The sequence below is a fragment of the Sus scrofa genome, chromosome 7 (genome assembly GCF_054392235.1).
Source record: "Sus scrofa isolate SSC_HxYL_T2T_F1_AM1 chromosome 7, Sscrofa_HxYL_maternal_Yorkshire_Landrace_v2.0, whole genome shotgun sequence".
Classification (NCBI taxonomy): domain Eukaryota; kingdom Metazoa; phylum Chordata; class Mammalia; order Artiodactyla; family Suidae; genus Sus; species Sus scrofa.
The window spans coordinates 66,347,666-66,363,822 of NC_139389.1; the positions used below are offsets into that span (position 1 = coordinate 66,347,666).

Genomic DNA, 16,157 nt, shown 5'->3' on the forward strand with positions numbered 1-16,157 from the left:
AGGGGAAATATTTCCAACACACGCAACAGACAAAAGTTTTTAAATTCCTAATATACTAAAAGCTCCTTTATCCAGTTAAAAAAAAAAGGGCAAAAAGACAAGAAAAATGGTCAGAGGATATGAACAGTCAATTCACAGAGAAAGAACTACAAATGGCCAGGAACCATATGAAAAGATGCTCAGCCTCGCCCGGAAGAAGGAAAGTGAGTGTTGGAACCACAGTGAGATGTTTTCTTGGATTGGCAAAAATTAAAAAGCTTGCTAATGTTCAGTGAGGAGGATGGCTGGAGAAATGGCCACCCGCAGATACAAAGGGTGGGAGCATAAACTGGCCCAACCTTTTGAAAGAGCAATATGACAGTACCTATCAAAATTTAATAAGCATACCCTTCACCCTGGCAATTCCACATCTAGAAATATATCCTACAGAAAGGCTTACACATGTCAGCAAAGATATATATACAAAGATGTTCACTGAAGCATTATTTGAAAAAGTGAAAAAGTGAAGACAACCTAAATATCCGTCAACCCAGGACTAGTTTCATAAATTACACTATGTCCAAACAATGGAATATTAGGCAACGATTAAAAAGAACATGGAAGAGCTGTATGCAGTGACACTGACAGATTCCCACAACACACTGGTAAATGAAAAATGGAAGTTGTAGAGTAATGTGCACAATAAAATTCCATTTCTTTTTTTCTCAGATAATACACAATACATATGTCTATAAAGGCAGAGAAAACATTTTGGAAGGAGGCATACCAGACCTACAACAGCGATTCCTTGGCAGAATGAGATTTAAGGGTAAAGAGGGAACTTAACAGGACACACTTCTATATCATTTCAATTTTTTGCATGAGCAAATATTGCCTTTGTGGTAGAAAGAAAAAGAAAAAGAAAAAAAAAAAAACCCACTCATGACCTCTCCCAAACTTCTCAGTGTGACACCGAAGGTCCCTCAGGACATGGCTCTTGTGTGCCCTCAGCTTGGGGTCCTCCTTCCTCCCATTCTTTCCTGAAATCTAGATAGACATGCTCAGGCCCCTTCTGGTCCCCCAGACTGCCTCTGGGCCTTTGTCCATGTGATTCCCTCTTCCCACAATGTCCTTTCCTGCCTTCTGTGCCTCGTCTTGCAAGTTGTTGCTCATGTATCACCACCTTCTGGAAACTGGCCCTGAACATTCCCCACACTCTGCCTTCACACTGCCTCCCGGCAATGGTGACAACCAGCATCCAGGGAGTACATGTGTCTGTGTCGGAGCTGTGCTTTACATTGTATTGACTCCTTCAATCCTTGCAGCAACCCTAGGAAGGTTTAGCATCACCTCATTTAACAGATGAGGAAACTGTGGCACAGAGAGGTTACCTGACTTGCTCAAGGTCACACAGCCAACCATCAGCAGTCAGTGAGTAGAGCCAGGAAGGGCACCCACACAGCCCTCCACCAGTGCTCAGGACACAGTACCTGTACCTGCCAGGCTCCAAGACTTGGCCTGTGACTTCCTTGTTCCTGCCCCTGGAACCCGGACGAGGTCGAGCGTGCAGAGGGAGGTCTGCTGGGGCCAGAAGCCAGCCCCCAATCCCTCCCAGCCAGGGCTAAAGTAAGCAGCAGGTCTCCCCAGGGGGCTTGGGTAGGGAGGGGTAAGAGCAGAGCCTGGGAACAGCATGGTGAGGGGCCAGCTGAGCCAGGACTGCTGAGCAAAGGAATGGTTTGTGGAGGTTCAGCCCCTCCCAAGACAAGAACTCAAGCTGCTTCCTGAACACCTACTTGTGCCAGATCCTGGGGGTAACTGCCTCCATACAGTACAAAGTCAGACACATAGAGGCTGGGAGCCTAAGAGGGAGCCAGGCAAAGAGCTGTAGGACGGTGCTCGGAGGAAGGGGGGAGCTGGCTTCTGATCACGATGAGGCAGACAGAGAGTCTCCATGAAGGAAGTGGCATCTGGGCCCAGCCTAAAAAGATGAAGGGGATCTGGACAGATGGAGTTGGGAAGGGAACTCCAGGGGGCTGGAACAGCTTGAGCAAGGGCCTGGGGGTGGGCAAGTGTGGGGAGCGCTGGGAAAGAGTCATGGGTTTTGGCTGGAGCACAAGACAAGAGGGAAGCAGCAGTGGATGTGGGAGTGAGGGGTGCTGGGGGCCCTTGGAGGGGGCAGTCTGGAGAGGATGGACTGCCCAGCATTGGAACTTGTCAGGAAAATCCACCTTTGCAGGGAGCTGCGTGACTGTGGCCTTATGCCGCATCTCGGTTCCCTCACCTGCAGCAAATCTTGCAGCTTCCTACTGTGGAGACAGAGGTTTGCAGCAGCTGGACCCCAGGGGGTGGTGTGATGGACAGCTGTGTGGGGACGCAGTGCCAGAGGAGACAGAGGTGGCTCCCTGGTTCATCTGCCCGTATGAGGCAAACTCGTGTGTACATATGCCCCTACCAGGCCTCCCAGCCCAGGGACAGTATTCGAAACATGAATTCCTTGTGTTTAAAGTGTAGACTCCAGAGAATGTGATTTTGGACGCTTCACCTTAAAGAGCCATGAGAAGCAGAGACCCATGGTCTTGAGCAGATCCCTGCTCCTCTCAGGGCCTCAATTTCCCCCATGTGGCTGGCAGGGTATTTTCTCTAGTCTAGTTATTCAGAAAAGTCTGAGCCATGGAAGAAGGGAAATGGGGGGGCGCAAGGGCGGGGGGTGGAAATCCAGAGAGGTGGGATCTAGAGAGGGGAGGAACAAAGTTCAAACGAGAGCATGTCTTCTTAAGAAAAATGTGTGACAGATCACCAAACACCAATAGTTTCAGTTCTGGGACTAGAATGCCTGTGTTAAACCAGCCCGAGTCATTGAGCAGGAGTGGCAGAGCTGGCATCTGGGCTATAACATACCCCTCAGAACTATGCTTTGAGGAAAGGCAAGGCTGAACATTACCACTGTAGACAGCGCTATTAAATGCAATGTGAGGCTCTCGGTAAGGATTTTTCTCAGGGGCTGTTCTTCACCACACTGGGTCTTCTCCATAAAGGGCTCACAGGAAATCCCCTCAGGTTTCAGCATCAGCCAAAGTTTTGCTTATCTTGATCAACAGGTTTGTTGGATGACCCCTGGGACTGGGTTTCCCTTTTCGCAATGCTGTCCTGGAAGCTCAGAGCCCTGTTTAGAGCTTGGCAAAGCAAGCGTAGATAAAGAGTGGTAGAATTTTCATTATAAAATCCATCTCATTCCTGGACCCTTTCTGGGTCTTCACCCTTGTTTCCCTTTTATGTCTATCATTAAGTTCACATTTTTCTATCTTGTCCTACATTATATAACCTTGACAGCCAACTTTGGTCCTTTTGGGAACATGACAGTGGGTAAAATGGCATAAAACAGAATGGAATGAAATAAAATAGAATAAAACAACAACAACAAAAATAGAGAGGGGAGGAATGAGGACCAAGGAAGCAGAAGACCCTCCTTCCTGGTGCTAGTCCCCCATCTGCCCAAGGCCCTCCTCGTACCCCCTACTCTGAGGCCCCAACCCCCACCAGCGCCCAGGCTGTAGTCACTCAGTTGCAGGTGGAGAAGTTGGAACAAGAGGAGCCTCTGCCTCCCAAGGCAAGTTCACTTCCCTGATCAGTGGGCACAGCGGTGTGCAGGCCTGGAGGCAGGTAAGACCTGGGATCCTGCCCCACCGGCTACTTCAGGCTGAGTGTCATTAGGCAAGTGCCTGTATGAAATGGTAAAAATGCTTCCCTTGTCAGGCAACAGCAGCCCAGTGTCCAGCACCCCCCCACCCCCCCATAGGTGAGTCCTTCACTTCACCAGGAGCTGAGGTGGCTGGGGAGTGGGGGCTCACAGCTGGCTCTTAAGGGGAGAATCACTCCCCCTAGGAACCCCCAAGACCCCCATGGTGCCATCCTCTTCATCTCTCACAGGGACCCTATCCTAGCCTCCCCCTGGCCCACATCCAGCACTTCCCACTCCCACCTGCTGCCAGAGGATTACTGGGAGGCCCACCTCAACTCTGATCACTCGACTGTCATTGACGTTTGCTTGTCACCTCCCCCTCCAGCCCTGTGGGCAGGAACCACATCTGATTCATCTTGGCCATTGCAGAGTGTGGGGCCTGGCACAGCAGTCCTGCCCACAGGCAGCAGAGCTGGCAGTGGGGATGAACAAACAAGACCATCTACCCCTCCCACCCCAGCACCTGTTTTCTCCATTTAGTATCCACGACAAGCTGGGCTCAGCGTAGGGCTGGGGTCAGAGTTCAATGAAAAAAGTTTTCTGTCTCCTACCATGAAGCATTCAGTACTCCTCCCGGCCTTAATCACTGCTTTGAAAACAACATATCCTTGCCCTGGGGTGCTGGGCCTATTTTCTGAGTCTGCACTATGCCCACCATCTACTGAGGCAAGGCCTATCCGATGCCCCACTCCAGGCAGCTATGCTGGGATTCCCATACTCACTGTGCCCCAGCAGCCACCTGACTCCTGCAGAAGTGGCTGAGGGCAGGAAGTGCTTCCCTGCATCCCTAACTGGCCTTCAGAAACTCAGCAAGGACAGTCAGTCTTCCGGCATGAATGCTTTCTCAGGCCAAAGAGAAATGGTTTGTGGGTTAGCTCAGATTTTTTGATTATCTACCCCCATGTCCCCACTCCATAGTCCAAATGATCCAGGGCCAACAGAGGTACAGCCAGGCCTGGCTGAACATGCAGGCAAAGGTGTTAGCTGGCACGTGGCAACGAGATATGCCATCCAAACGCCTCTTCCTGCCACAGGGCCTGAAATCCCTCCTTTGTGCTCCTTGCATTAAGCCATCTTGCTGATCCTCCTCTGAAACTTCCATCCTGGATCTGTTTTCAGCTAGGCATGGGGACTGCTAGATCCTTGAGCCCTAGGGTGGCTCAGGTCTAGCCCAGTTCTGGCAATCACAGGGCTCAGACATGGGAGCCAAATCAGAGACTGGCCTGAGTGGCTGTCAGAGCTGGGTAGGAGGCTGTACCCAACCCGCCGCACCCCCAGCCACCCAACCAAAACGCCCACTACTTCTGCCTGCTACGCTCAAGCAGAGGGTCAAGTTGGTTTGCTGGAAAGAAACATGGTTCTCATTTTAATTAATTAAAGAAAAATCTAATCACTGCATTAAACTTCTCATTACTCCACTTGAATACCCGTTAAGTAAATTTAATTACCAGAGGATTGGGTTTCCCAGCCTCTTTCATTAGCTTCTGATAAGATGGGGAGGGGAGAGGGAAGAGAGAAGACAGTACAATGCCATTCTCAACTCAAGGAGGGCAAGGTGGGCATTGTACCAGGGCTGCCATGGTTTGGCTTTGGTGTTACCTGAGGACAGGCTTGGTCTTGGGCCTGGGGAGACCCCTGGCCCAGCAGTCCCTAGAAAAGAAAAGGCCTCGCATTTGGTTGCAGTCAGCACTGAATGCTTCATTTACGACTGCTCCTGGTTATTTATACCCCACCTCCTTCTAAAAGAGTTTGAAGCTGCTAAGAACAGCACACGCTGAAAAATAAGAGAAGGAATCAGAACAAGGGAAAAATATGAGAGAGAAGAGATGAAGCCAAAGGCAAAGCTATTGAACAACTGCATGCCACAGCATCCTGAGCACTTATCAAAAATGCGCCACAGACCAACTATGAGCTTCCTAGCAGCCAGGGCAAAGAGAGCAACATGCTTTGGCACTGATGCAGTAACAATAGAGCACTCATAAGGAAATGCACACTGAACTTGGTCTTTCCATCTACAAAAATGGTGGAACTGGAGGATGAACTAGGGAAATACCCATTGGCTGGAACAGTCAGCAGAGGTTTCCTGGAGAAGGAGAGACCTAAACTGGGCCTTGAAAAAGAGAAGGGGGCAGACGCCGTAATCCCCAAGTGGGAAGCATCTCCTCCCTGCTAGCAGGACCCTCAGCTTCCTTTGGGAAACACCCTCCCCTTCATTTCTGGTCACATGATTGGGGAAGAACAGACCCTGACCCCCAGCCCATCTGCATTTCTAAGCCCAATCAAAAGGTTAGGATAATCTTAGTCCTGCCAATTGGCCCCAAGAGATCAACTCCGAGACCATCAGGAAAGCAGGTTTTGTCTCTAGCCCAGACCCCAGAACTCAACCTGGTAGCTGTTGCCCCAGGAACTGATAGGACAGTTGTCTGCCCAGATATCTTATGATCATGTCATGTGAAATGCCACTAGGAGCGGTGCCATCACCAAAAAAAGAGAAGCAGAGGAATATAGACAGAGGACAGATCCTAGCACATTGTTAAAAATCACTGGATCAAACCCTGCCTGAAGACACTACAGTTACATGAGCTATTAACTTCTTTCTATTGAACAGGATTTTTGCTGCTTGCAACCAAAGGAATCCTGACAGATCAAGTGTTCAGAAATGTTCCTGCTCCAGAGACCAAGAAGGCTCAGGCATCCCCAGTAACCAGGGAGTAGGCAGGGTGGGGATGCCACCTACCGTGACTGCCACTGTGCCCCACTGAGTCCTGAAGCTTGAGGAGTCCCCTCGGCACAGGCTGGGATGAGGAATAGGCTTGGGAGCAGGTGCAGTGGCTGGACAGGGCCAGAGCCCGGCAATGCTGGTGGGAGGCAGATTCAAGGCAGCCAGGACATGGCTGTGGGGTTCCTAGAAAACAGGAGAAACAAGAGTGAGCAGTATGGTTCATACGGGGGACCGAGAGGCATCTGGGCAAAGTCATCCATGCTGCCTTCACTTCCTCACATCTCGTATCTTATTTTCCCCATTTCCTGCCCTCTCCGCCTGGAGTACCTCCAGGCCATGGAAGAGCATCTGAAGGAGGCCTTTCCTCTGAAGAGAAGGCAGGGCTGGGGCGGGGGGTGGGGGGGCAGGCATGGCTGGAATCCACCTGCTGTTGCCAGAGTGTATGGTGTATGCCTGGAAGCGGGGAGAGGGTGGGGAAGCTTTACCCGCAGTACTGTGGACCCATTTCCCACAGTTCCTCTTCCAGACACTGCCCAGAACTAGGCCTAGGGCCCGAGGCAGCCAGAACAGGACAAAGCTGAGACAGCCACATTCCTTGATCTCTGGTCTACACTTTTAAAAGAATCCTAGAGAGGACTATGCTTAACCCAAGAGAATGAATGGTGGTATTCCAGGCACAGGCCCTGCACATGCCTTCCTGTCTGAGGAACCAGGAAACCATCGACTCTGCCTTCACACCAGCCTCCTTTGGGCACCATCCCTGGATGGGGGGGCCACCCCTTGAGGGACCCACACTCTTTCCCAGCTTCTCTCTGAGGCCAAGCTGGGACCTTTATGGAGAGAAATAGGGTGGGGATATTGCAGAGTCAGGACACTGCCCGAGGTCTTGGCCTTTGGAAAGTCACTAAGCCTCTTTAGGCCCTTAATGAGTCCTCTGAGGTAGGGGCTGCAGGCTTTCTTCTCAGCTCCAGAAAAAGGCACGATGATACAGATCCTGAATCACAGACCAATGGGCTGACTGGATCTCTAGAAATGTCTTTATTTATTTTTTTTTTAATTTTTTTTGTCTTTTTGCCTTTTCTGGGGCCACTCCTGTGGCACATGGAGGTTCCCAGGCTAGGGGTCCAATCGGAGCTGTAGCCACCGGCCTACACCAGAGCCACAGCGATGCAGGATCCGAGCCGTGTCTGCAACCCACACCACAGCTCATGGCAACGCCGGATCCTTAACCTACTGAGCAAGGCCAGGGATCGAACCCACAACCTCATGGTTCCTAGTCGGATTCATTAACCACTGCGCCACGACGGGAACTCCTCTAGAAATGTCTTTAGACCGGTGCAGTCCAATAGCGCATTCTGCAATGACGGACTTGCTCTATAACTGTGCTGCCTGATAGGGCAGCCACTAGGCACACGTGGATATTAAAATGTGGGTAGTGACACTAAAGAATCTGATTTTTCTTGTCTTTTATTCATTTATGTGTAAGTCTTAATAGCCACCAGGCTAGTGGCTACCAAACTGGATAGTACTGCTCTAGACCAAACTTTGCCCTGCCCCTGGCCAGAGTATCCAGGGAACTCTGAGATCCAGGGAGGAGAAAAGATTGGCCTAAGGTCACGTAGAGAGTGGCAAAGGAAAATCCAGAACCTCATTCTTCAGACTCCCAGTCCCAGCTCTCCATAGCACCCACTGCCCTTCCCACGGTGGCCACACATTCTCCCATTATGCTCAGCACCATGGCACTAGATGTCTTGCTTTTCCCATTCTGCTCGGCACTGTCACTGAGTGTCTTGCTGCCCCCACTACCTAAGTGGCCTCCCTGGGACAGGGTATCAGGCCACTTTTGAAGGGACCTAACTCTCCCAGCCACTGCTGCTGGCCCATCCCTCAGCAACCCCAGCAAAGCAGCCTCAATGAAGGTTCCTGAGGTTGGCTCAGGAAATCATCCATCAGAGGGGAAGTGCTCCAGGCACAGAGCTGTCTGCTGCAGGGTTATTAATAACAGCAGAGTGCTGGAAGCTGCCTAAACATCCCACAATAGAGATGACAAAGTATATCATGACACCTCTGCTCCATGGAATATTACACAGCCATTAAAAATGATAAATACAGAGACTGGGAGCAGCACAGAGCAATGTTTACCTAACAATACTGCGGAAGAAAACTGAGAAAATGGATGAGGGTAGGGTTGGTTTGCAGTGGTGTAAAGGGCCCGGTGCTCACCGAGCTCATTCCTATCTGTTACCCCCAGCATGTACTGCAGCATCATGGCATCTAGATTTCATAACCATGCTACAGAAGGAAGGGCTGAGGCTTAAAGAAGCCACATACATACTTGGTTACATGGGGAGTGAAGGCAAATCATAGCTTGAACTCTCCATGTCTAACTTCCACAGAAGGATAGACTCTAAGGATAGACTCTCACAGGGCCTCTTTGTACCATAATGGGGGCATTCTGGGTGCCCTTTCCTTTCTAATAATTAATTCATTTTATTTAATAAACACATTCTACATGCTTTACAAATGTTGGCTCACATGATCTGTACAAAAAATGTATGAAGGTGAAATGTATACCCTTATTTTTTGGATAAGAAAACTGAGGCATAGGGTTTAAGGGCCACTTCCACTTCCCACACATTCTGTAAGATTCCAGCATTGTCTTCAGAAGCAAAGACCAAGGGGGCACGAGGTGAAGAGTTGTTGAACTGGAGCGATAGAAATACAGATGTGTGTGTGAGTGTATCTTCCCTTTTTTATTTCATAGATATTCTTTTTGGAGCAATGGAAGGAAAAAAGGCCCAGGAATAAAATATTGTATCAAAAATTTCTTTAAAAACAAGCACATACCCCAAAACAAAAGCTTATCAAATTGAAGCTACTGATGTATCCAAGAGACCTCAGCTGTGAACTCAATCCACCTCCTGGCAGCAAAGCTCACGTCTCCAGGCTTTCCTGCCAATTTCCTGACCCAGGACCACTCCCTCCTGCCTGGGCAAGATCCTCACCTCAGAGGGCAGCGGGGAGCAGACCTGCAGGGAGATGGACTTCAATAAACACCTCCTGGCGCCCTCAGCACAGCACAGCAGGCCAGCAAGCAGGCCTCCGAGCCTGCAGAGCTACTGTCGCTGGCCAGGGCTGACCTCAGGAGGCCATGACATCCAGGCCTCTGCCTCCAGCCCCAGGCAGTCCCATTCCACAAGTGGAGCAATGGAGGCCCCCAAACCAAAAGAACTTTCCAGAGGTCACACTGCTACTGAACAGGGAGATGTGTGTGTGCATACGACCCACATGTGCATGTGTGTGTCCTTCATGTGTGCAGTGTTTCTGACCCAGGCATCTCAAGCCTATTTATTTTTTCTCTTTTGCTTTTTAGGGCCACACCCGTGGCATATGGAGGTTCCCAGTTTAGGGGTCGAATTGGACCTGTAGCCACCAGCCTACACCACAGCCACAGCAACGTGGGACCCAAGCTGTGTCTGCGACCTACACCATAGCTCACAGTAATGCTAGATCCTTAACCCACTGAGCGAGGCCAGGGATCAAACCTGTGCGCTCATGGATCCCAGTCAAGTTTGTTAACCTCTGAGCCATGACGGGAACTCCTTAAGCCTATCATTAAAAGGGCTGGTGAGGAGGTCCCATTGTGGCTCAGGGGTTAATGAACCGGACTGAGATCCAAGAGGGCGCAGGTTTGATCCCTGGCATTGCTCAGTCGGTTAAGGATCCGGTGTTGCCGTGAGCTGTGGTGTAGGTTGCAGATGCAGCTCGGGTCCCAAGTTGCTGTGGCTGTGGTGTAGGCTCTGATACGACCCCTAGCCTGGGAACCTCCATATGCCATGGGTGCGGCCCTAAAAAGCAAAAAAAGAGGTGGGGGGCAGGTGATTTCCAGTTAGTAATGTAACACACACGTTACATTACTAACTGCTGCCATTACCCACAATTGTATAATCTGCTCTTTCTCCTTCACATTTTTCTCTGTCACCAAATACTTATCAAGCACTTACTACACACTAAGTGGATTACCGGTGCCAAGGATTCAGTGGGGTACAAGATAGGCAAGTTTGGTGCTTTCATGGGGATGGGGATAGAGATGATAAGCAAATAAATAAGTTAATAAAGGAGTTCCTGTTGTGGCGCAGTGGTTAACGAATCCGACTAGGAACCATGAGGTTGCGGGTTCGGTCCCTGCCCTTGCTCAGTGGGTTAACGATCCAGCGTTGCCGTGAGCTGTGGTGTAGGTTGCAGACACGGCTCGGATCCCGCGTTGCTGTGGCTCTGGCATAGGCCGGTGGCTACAGCTCCGATTCAACCCCTAGCCTGGGAACCTCCATATGCCGCGGGAGCGGCCCAAGAAATAGCAACAACAACAACAACAACAAAGACAAAAAGACCAAAAAAAAAGCTAATAAAAAAATAAAATAATTCCGAAGAGTGACAGGTGCAACGAAGGTAGTCAAGCCTGGTAATGTGGACGTGTCCCTGGGAGGGGGCCGAGAGGTCACTCTAGCCGGAGGATCAGAGAAGGCCTCTCTGCAAAGATCACATCTGAGTTTATACCTGGACGTTAAGAACTCAGTCACACCTGGAGTAGTAAGAGTAGGACAAGGAGAAGGGTTGGGGAGGGGAAGGAGCTTGGGGCTTTCAAGGAGCAGCAGCCAGGCCAGTACCTGGAATAAGATGGGCAGAGGTGATGGGCAACCGTGGGAAAGGAGGCCATAGAGGGAGGCTGGGCCCTGAAGGCCAAGGCAAGAGCTTTGGACTTCATCTCTAGTGCAAAGAAGTCACTTGGGAAGTGCTGGGATATTTTCTTCATTGTGAAATGTTCCCTTGGGCTGCTGAGTGGAGATTGGACTCAGAGGGAGTAGGCACAGGGGCAGGGAACCAGGGCTGGCTGCCTCAGTTGTCTGAGACAGGGAGATGCAGCTCGGGCCAGGGTGAGGGAGGGACTAGGCAGAGCTAGGACACATGCAGTAGCAGAAACAACTCCTCAGCCGTGAGGGGATGTGGGTAAGAAAAATGTTCAAGGAAGGAGTTTCCGTCATGGCTCAGTGGTTAACGAATCCGACTGGGAACCATGAGGTTGTGGGTTCGATCCCTGGCCTTTCTCAGGGATCGAAAGGACCCGGGGTTGCCGTGAGCTGTGGTGTAGGTTGCAGATGCGGCTCGGATCCAGCATTGCTGTGGCTGTGGCGTAGCCTAGCGGCTACAGCTCCAATTCAACCCCTAGCCTGGGAACCTCCATATGCCGCAGGAGCGGCCCAAGAAATGGCAAAAAGACACACACACACACAAAAAAAAAAAAAAAAAAAAAAAATCAAGGATGATTCCTGGATCTTCTATCAAAGACAGGCACTGCTTTTCCAACCAGATCCCCCCCACCCCATAAAATTTTTTAAAATAACCACTGAAAATTAACATAGCAGATGAGCCACCATGAAGACTGTCCCTCTCACCTGCCCAATGCCCGCCTCAACCCTGCATTGAGTATCACACCCTCCCTCCCCAGGGTACATCATTCTTCCCAAGCCCCTGCTCTGTTCCCATGGCACCCAGGGAGGGGCAGAGATTGGGTCCCACCCTCAGGGTAACGGGAGACAAGATCGTCCAAAAAGACAGGACAGAGCAGGAGTGGGGAGGATGCAGAGGGGCTGGCCCAGAGAGGGCCCCCAGTACATGCTTGTTAAAGGACCTGCAGCCTGAACCTGAGAGGTCAGAGGACTGGGGAAGCAAGGCACAGCATCTGGGAAGAGCAGGCATTTGAGAGTAAGACCATCCCGGGTTTGAGTCCCAGCTCTGCCCTTGCTGGCTGTGGGACCCTGGACAAGCTACTTCACTTCCCAAGGCTCAGCGCCCCCATCTTCCAAGTAGTAACCACAACGCTCCCACACATAGCTGTGATGAAGACTTGGTGGAAAGACACACAGCAAATATCGGCATTTAAAAATATTACAATCTTGCCCCTTTTGTTTTAAGAAGGAGGCTAAAAAACCAATTTAAGCTTAGGCTGGTAAGCTTGCATCTATTCCAATAGAGATTCTGGAAGGGCTGCCCAGAATGCCAGAAAAGACAATGGCAAGTTTGAGGAGTTCACTTCCAGAGTTTTGCAGGATAACTGCAAGTCCTCTCCTGGCTGCTCAAAAGGAAAGGGCCTCTCCAGCCAGCCACACGTGAGGCCCTTGAGACAGCCTTGAGACAGAAAACTATAGGCTGGGCTTCCCAGTGGTTAGCTAACTAGTTATGTCAGAGAATGTGGGAGAATGGATGGGACTAGCCCCTGGGGTGGAACCTCACTGGCATCAATCAGCAGGGCTGGTCCTTGGCCCTGCCTGGAACAACTTTTTTGGCAGAGATTAGGATGGAGCTTTGAAAGTAGGTCTAGCCTGGGAGGAGTCAACTAAGGAGGCAGGATCCTCTGTTCAAAGCCTTCTGCTTGTCCTAGAAAAGGGCCAAAGGGGACAAGAGAGAATTACTAAGCCCTGGCTGAGCTCTGGGAGGAGGTCCAAGAGCCAGCTACACAGTGTGGCCAGGGAGTCATGGGCTCTGTGGAGCCTGGTGGCCAGGAGATGCGAGGACTAGGTGAACTAGCTGCTCCAGCTCTGTAGATGGTGCAGCCACCCCCAGAAAACTGTGCTCAGTCATCACTGTCTCTGTCTAGAAGAGTTTTAATAAAGTGGGGTCGGTTCGTAGGGGCTTGATAGGAAGAGATGGTCCTGGAACCCGTGTTCCCCGAAGAAGCCTCAGGGTCAGGACTTCAGGTCCCTAACAAAAACACTTGGCATTTATGGACCCAGAGAGCAGACCTAGGCCCAGCAACAAAAGATTCCAGGAAGACAGATCTCTGCTCAGCATGAGGAGTAGTGAGCTCCCTGTCTCTGGGGGCATGCAAACATAGATCTGGAGAACATACATGTTGGAGAGGAATTTGCACTGAATGGGGAGGTTGCTTTCAGAAATGAGATTCTTTAATTCTATTCACATAAGAATCAGGCCTCGATTGTATAGCTCAAAGAGGGTATTAAAAAGAGTAAAGGGAAGGCAAGATAAGGCCCATAATAATAATAATAATAATAATAATAATTACTGCTACATTATAGATCACCAAACATTCCCATCTATTCTCTAACTAGATCTTCTGCCCACCCTATAAAGCACATAGGGCAGGATAATTAACCCCATTTAGCAGATGCAGAAACTGAGGCCCAGAGAGGGAATGGGACCCATCCAAGTTCCCACAGCATGTCAGCTCCAGACCCAGGGGCTGTCGCCTCCTGTACTCCAGTGGTCATCCTACCACCCTTGCCACAGAAGGAGTAATCAGGAATTTCCCTTATACCCTGGGCTTGTCCAGCTGCCAAGATTCCCCATCCCCGAAGGTTAGAGGCTCTCTTTGCACACCTTGCCCAAAACCTGGGAGGGGAAGTCCCAGCCCGGAAGCTCTTCTCCTCCCAGCTTACACACGCTCCCCGCTCCTTCCTCTCATTCCCCTGGTAGTCCTGCCACAGCCGCTTAGTTTGGTTCCTTCAAACCAGACCTAGGACCAGACACTAGGCTTTGCCCAGGCAATGCACTCCAGGAGAAGGGTCCCTCCCACTCGGCCTTATTCTTCACCACACAGCTACAACAGGCAGCTTGCGACCAGGGGGAACCGGAGCCCACTTTTCCAGGCTTCCTTCCTCAACACCTTCCCTTTTCCTAGCCAGAGGGTCAGACAGAGGGAGGAGGTGGGGACACTGGGACTGCCAGGGCAGGAAAGTTGCCACCCCTTAGCACCACTCCATGCCACACCCCACATGGAACCCCAGGATACTCTTGTGAGCCAAGTAGCAGCATCTCACTTTACAGGTGATGGAACGAAGCTCGGAGAGATGAAGAGCTTGCCCACATTCAAAATATTAAATTGAACAGAAACAGCTTGTAAGGTCTAGAGCCAGAATTTGAACTCAGGTCTGGCTGATTCTAAGTACCCTCGGCTTCCCAGGCTACCTGCTGCCTTCACAGGAGTGCAAGAAAGCTCAAATAGGCAGCCTGGTGAGCAGATGAAGGAGGGTGGGGGGCGATGATGGCAGAGAGGCACAGAGAAGGCCAGACAAGACAAGACAGAGAGCAGCAGGGACAGACGAATTGATAAGTTGCCCTGCAGGGGCCAGAAGGAGTAACTGCAGAAGCTGCCCTCTTGATCAATGAAAGGCTCTCAAGTGCCACCTCTGCAGCCGTCTTCTTCCCCAGTTTAGCTGCTAGTCTCCCTTAAGTCCTTCCCAGGGTGCCCAGGTCCAAGGAACAGAAGAAACCTCTTGTTCTTGCCCCCAGTCAGCAAGGGTGTCAGCCCAGACCGCTGTGGGCCAGCCCTCAGCCAAGGAGGTGGGCAGAGAAAATAGGGGGCCAGTTTTGTCCCTAGGCAAGGCCATCTCTCTGTCTCTGTCTGCCCATCCCAGGCTGGAGGGCCCAGGTACAGCATCCCCGATGGCCCCAGGTGGCTACGGGAATATTCTGGGCTAGCCAGCTGTTCCTGCTAGCAGCCAAGCACAATTGGCTTGTTCCCAGAGCATGCACGGTTTAAGCAATAGCCCCTCGACTGAATATTTAAGAAGAAAAATACCATCACGGTTTTTGTTTTTTTTTTTTTTTAAGAAAGAGAGAGAAAGGGAGGGACAAGGAAGTCAGCAAAGGAGGCGGAGGGAAGGAGGGTGGGAGAAACCTACCCCATCACTGCAGTCAAGGTCACAGGCATTGTTGTGGGGCAAGCGCAGGCAAGGAGCCTTTAATCTGGGAGTTCAGGCCGAGGAAACTAAACGCTTGAAGCTGGAGTACATTACTGCCCTGAATGATCTGTCGGCTTCTATTAGGCTAAATATCTCTGTATAATGGGGAATTATCCTCTGAAAAGGCAAACTGCCAGCCCCTCCAGGGAGGGGGTATGGTGGGAACCCCTTGTCGTGAGGGCTCTCCCACGGTGGGGAGGGAAGAACAGGACCAACTAGGAAAGCCACCCCCCATCCCACACCCCCTCCCTGGAAAGTCACAGTCAGCAGCTGTGTGATGCTTGTGGCGGATGCCAGCATCCCTCCCTCTTCTCCCAGACTCTGCCTCCACTAAGGAGCCTGAAAAGATGCTAGACATGAAGGCAAAGCCTAACAATCCCTCAGTGACAGTGGGTGACCCTGGAGGAGTCCCTGAGCCCCTTTGAACCTGTTTCCCTGTCTGTTAGTTGGAGTTAATAATACTCACTGGAGGCTGTGCTGTGTGTGTGGTGGGGGGGGTGGTTGTATAAAGCTGGCCCAGAGCCCAGCACAAAGTGGGCACCCAGGACAATTTCACTCATGCTCTTCTGCCCACTGGTGAGGATCTCCTCTTCATTCCCTCCTCCTAGTCCTCGATGGACTAGGAAGGGTCAGGAAGGGTCTCAGGGGTCAAGAAGAGCAGGACTGACCAGTGCCCCGTAGGGCACCCCCACCTCTGCCCGAGAATCCTCCCTGACCCCCACCCCTGGGTATCTCCTACAGCCAGAGCCCCTCTTTCTGGGATCTGCCAGTTTCCAGCGGTTGTATACGTGTGAACCCTTCGGTCTTTGGGGTTCCCTCTGCCTAGGATGGCATTTTCTCCTTCCTCTTGTCCCTAAGCCCTCCCACACATGGGACTGGCACTCGGGACTCTGCCCAGATGTACAGGCTTGGAGGCAAGGGCTGGAGGAAATGAGGATCCGGCATGGACAGCGTCCAC

General features: G+C 51.1%; 1 protein-coding gene across 8 annotated transcripts in view; it reads right to left on the reverse strand.

The window, feature by feature from the left end:
* LINGO1 (leucine rich repeat and Ig domain containing 1) overlaps positions 1-16,157 on the reverse strand; it is a 205,573-nt gene that overhangs the window by 73,423 nt on the left and 115,993 nt on the right. For all 8 annotated transcript variants that reach the window (XM_005666135.4, XM_021099021.2, XM_084966981.1 and 5 more), the window contains one exon: positions 6,456-6,623. The gene's annotated coding sequence lies outside the window, so the exon portion shown is untranslated. The remainder of the gene's footprint in view (positions 1-6,455; positions 6,624-16,157) is intronic.